Genomic DNA, 4,134 nt, shown 5'->3' with positions numbered 1-4,134 from the left:
GTGACAGAGCTACACATGTACACATCACATAATGGCAATTTAAAGGGTTGCAAACGACAGTAAGTACCCTAGCATTTAGACTGTGCCAAGTAGCCTTAATTGTTCAAGTACAGTCTGGACAACCCAAGGGTCGCATGTTTGAATCTACTTACAGGTTTTTTAATCTTTTTGGATTTTTCCTGTTAATTACAATTCTCAGTCCGCCTTGACTGTGTTTTACTATAGTACGGAATTGTTCTAGCGACAAGAATTTGTGTGTCATTTGAATTGTATGAGTGCCACAGGCCTACCCTGGTTTAATGAGTTCATGTTCTATCAACAAATTGACAATGCATCTTGTTAAAATTTACATTTCAGCCCCTTGCAGTTAATTGGAAAAGTATTATAGTATCATTTTGTTATTACAGGAAAGAGATACTGCTCTTATTGTATCAGCAAGAGGAGGAGATTATGAGACTGTAAAAGTACTGCTGGATAATGGTGCTGATCCAAACATAGGCCTAGAATCGGAATATGTTAGTACATATTATCATTTACTTGTACATTAGAATTGCAACAAGCATGATAAGGAATTTATTACATGGTTAATTCAATTACTGTCCTTCATGTCATGTTAATGTCCCTTATTATCATAACTCACTATAATACATTTTAATTACCATTTATGTACATGTAGTTGGTTATTTTCATGGGTTGTGATTTGCTCCTAGTTAATTTGTGCATGGTTTTAATTTTTGTGGTTGACAGTTTTAAGGAAGTGGTACTTAAATGATTTTGTAGGTGGTTGGTGCTAAATTATTATTTTTAATTTTTTATTATAGCTTGCACCACTGATTGAAGCAGCAAGAGAAGGACATATTAATGTAGTTGAACTATTATTATCCAAAGGAGCTGATCCAAACTGTATAGATCAAGTGAGTATAAGTACATGTATGTGACAATTAATAACATTTTGTAATTATTGTAATTATATACATGTACATTATAGATACATGTACATGTACTGTATTTGCTTGAATGAACACCCTCCCAAATAAACACCCATGACTTACATGTACATGTATGTTTTCCTACTATACAATGTACATTCTAGATACACATATTTTGCCCATTATACTGTTGTTTCTGTCTTTCTTTAAATTCTAAGTACTGTAAGTGAAGAAGTTTTCAAAGAAATAAATTTTAGCAATTTTGTGCTAGCTACATGTACCTTATTTTGTACCTGTAAAATTTGTGTCGACAAAATTTTGTGGATAATCATAAAATGCGTCATCACTGAGGTCATGTGATGTAATAATCATTGAATATGGATTCTCATTGTTGTCTATTTTGTTTCTCTGGGTCTTTAGCTACAACAGCTGCTTGTGACTTCTCCTCTTCTTTCACTATCTTCCTCATTTTTGTCCGCACACTTGAAGAACTTGTACAGTGCCATTTTTATTAACAAATATAATTGAATGTGTGGGCGTTCTGTTCATAAAAGGTTAAAGTATTAATTATTTATGGTTAGATGGTACTGGCAAAAACATTGGAAATTAATATACCTTAAAAATTTTGTATTCCATAGATGTTTAAGCATGCATGTGTTATCAACCTGGGTAGGCTAGGTTTGTGGTTTGTGCATGCTTGTTGTTTATGTCTTAGTGAAAATTACAGAATTTTTTGGTTTTTTAGTCAGCAAGTATCATTCTAAATTTACAAGTGTTGACACTAGCATGCTACATGTACTTTCTATTGGTACCAACACTTGTGCTCAATCTAGCATGGAATTAGGTGAACATTTCCAACCTTTCTGGCTCAGAAGCTCATTATCATGTGTTGACTGTACCATCCCAGCCAATGGTGTCAGCTCTCTAGCATGTCCTATTCAGTGAAAATTACCGTCTGGAAGGAAATTTTGGAGGTAGTTAAATTTGGCGAATTTGGCATTTTGATAGCCATTCACCAAAATAAAAATTCGCCATTTTGAGCCATTATACGCATGCTTAATGGCACATGTCCACAAATTCGCCAAATTAAAATTCGCCAATCACCAAAATTTAGCAGTTCGCCAAAATTTAGTCCCTCAAAATTTCCTTCTGTACGGTATTAATCCTCACATACAGCTGAGTGTAATAAAGAAGTTGGAGGAGGAAAGCAATATGATGACATAAAAGTGTTGAAAGAGAAATTGTTCCATAAGTTTAAGCTGTATATCTAAGAATGTGATTATTGCTTGGGATTTATTCAATCTGGTAATGGTACTTGTACTAAAGAGCGTCAAGTTCCAGTTGCTACTAATGAAGATTTATGCAAGATGTATCAACTCCGTGAAGGAAAGAAAGCATCATTTTGTGGTTGAAGGTAACACATGCTATACATCTTTTTCTTCAAGTGACACCAGTTATTGTTGTTCCAAGATATAGAAGCAAGGAATTAATTATGGTGCTTGTGTAACCATAAAAAATATGGCGATGCACATGGTAAACTAGGCTCCTTTTCTTCTAAATCTAAAGTATCTCCTTCCTTACCTCCACTTGCTGGTAAGCATTCTTTATCTAATAAGGTTCCTCAGAAGCAGTTTAAGTCATCCAAAATGACCTCATCGAATGATACTCAACCTTCTTCTCCTGACCACGTGTCTCCCAAGTCCCTAGGCATCCTGTAAGGCCCTCAGTGATTCACCAAGCAGTCCTACTAAGTCTCAAGACCCCATCTGATGTGTCTGCCAGAACAACTCTGAGTCAGGTCTCATGCTGGCCTGTGAAGAGTGTGGTAACTGGCTTCAATCAAAGTGCATTGGCCTCTCTTGTTCAGTAGCTTCTACATTCCCATTTTTTGTCCTTTCTGTGCTTGAAACCTCCACCACAAAGTTGCCTCTCTTCAACACAACCTGTTCCAAGTTAACAATATTGTTTGTTGCCTCACCAAGTCAGTTGAACTCCTTTCACAGCAGTTCGTGTTTGTCAAAGATGAGCTTGCCTCCATTTGCCTGTCTCTTACAGATATTTCTATTAAGTTAAACTCTCTGGCTACCTCTTCCTCAACTGGTATCACTTCAGCCTCCCAGGATCCTCCCCCTCCTGATAGTTCTTTTTTATCATCTGGCCGCCTTCCAAGGGCATCTCCTCCCTCCAACTCTCCTCCCTCTCCTCTCTGCCCTCCAACACTTCCCCCCCTTCTCCCAACCCCTCAATCCTTCCTCCCCCTCACTTCCCTCGTCCCTTCCTCCCCCTCCTCTCCAACCAGCAACACTTCCTCCTCCCTCTCTCCCTTCGACCCTTGCTCCCCTTCACCCACCCAGGAAATCAGCCCTCCTTCCGACTCCCCACTGGCCTCCCAGGAAAATACTCCTTCCAGATCTACCACCCAGACGTCAGCCCTCTTTATACACTCCTCCCACTCTTCCTCCCCCTTTTCTTCCCTTTCACCCTCTCTCTTATCCTCCTCCTCTTCAAATTCCTCTTCCTCCCTACTCTCTCCCTCCCCACCTTCTCCCTCTCCATCTTCTCCCTCATCCTCCCCCTCTCCTACAACCAACCAATCATCACAGGCAGCTAGTTGTCCCATCCCGGTCTGTCGGTCTTCAACGTCGTCTCTTTCCTCGCTGACCATTATCTCCCTCAACACTCGTAGTATAGTTGCAAACTTCCACCTACTTATCTCTGCTGCTCTCCTTCACTCTCCTGATCTTATCTATGTTTCCGAAACTTGGCTTTGCCCTGAAGTTTTGTCCTCTGAACTATACATTCCCGGATATTCTCTCTTCCGCCTTGACCGCTCTTGTATGGTGGTAGTGATGCTATTTATGTTAAGTCCTGTCTCCAGCCTTCAGTCTTCCAGCTTCCCTCTCACTCCCTAGAACTGTTAACTGTTACTATTCGTGTCCACTCTCAATGCTTTCATGTGTCCTCTTTTTGTAGACCTCCCACCTCAGCTACTGCTATTAGTGATCTGATTAACACCTTCTCTTCTCTTGGGCCTGGTTTCACATCAAAGACCATTTTAGAAGGCGACTTTAATGGTAATGTTGGTAACTCTCAGGCTCCACTCTTTCACCAAGTGTTAGTTCCCTGACATCTATTTTCTCCCTCAGTCAAATTGTCTCACAGCCTACTCACTTTTCTCCTTCTGGGTCCCCCTCAATTATAGATC

General features: G+C 39.7%; 1 long non-coding RNA gene across 1 annotated transcript in view; it reads left to right on the top strand.

Annotated features, from left to right (window-relative positions):
• The first annotated feature begins 315 nt into the window (after nt 1-315).
• The window catches only part of LOC109588466 (uncharacterized), a 9,202-nt gene continuing 5,383 nt past the window's right edge, over nt 316-4,134 (top strand). The window contains exons 1-2 of the long non-coding RNA XR_002188174.1: nt 316-515; nt 822-914. This is a non-coding gene — a long non-coding RNA (uncharacterized LOC109588466). The remainder of the gene's footprint in view (nt 516-821; nt 915-4,134) is intronic.

Source organism: Amphimedon queenslandica, unplaced genomic scaffold (assembly GCF_000090795.2).
Source record: "Amphimedon queenslandica unplaced genomic scaffold, v1.1 AMPQUscaffold_12076, whole genome shotgun sequence".
Taxonomy (NCBI): Eukaryota; Metazoa; Porifera; class Demospongiae; order Haplosclerida; family Niphatidae; genus Amphimedon; species Amphimedon queenslandica.
The sequence above is the reverse complement of the archived record's forward strand: the minus strand, read 5'-3'. Positions and strand labels throughout refer to the sequence as shown.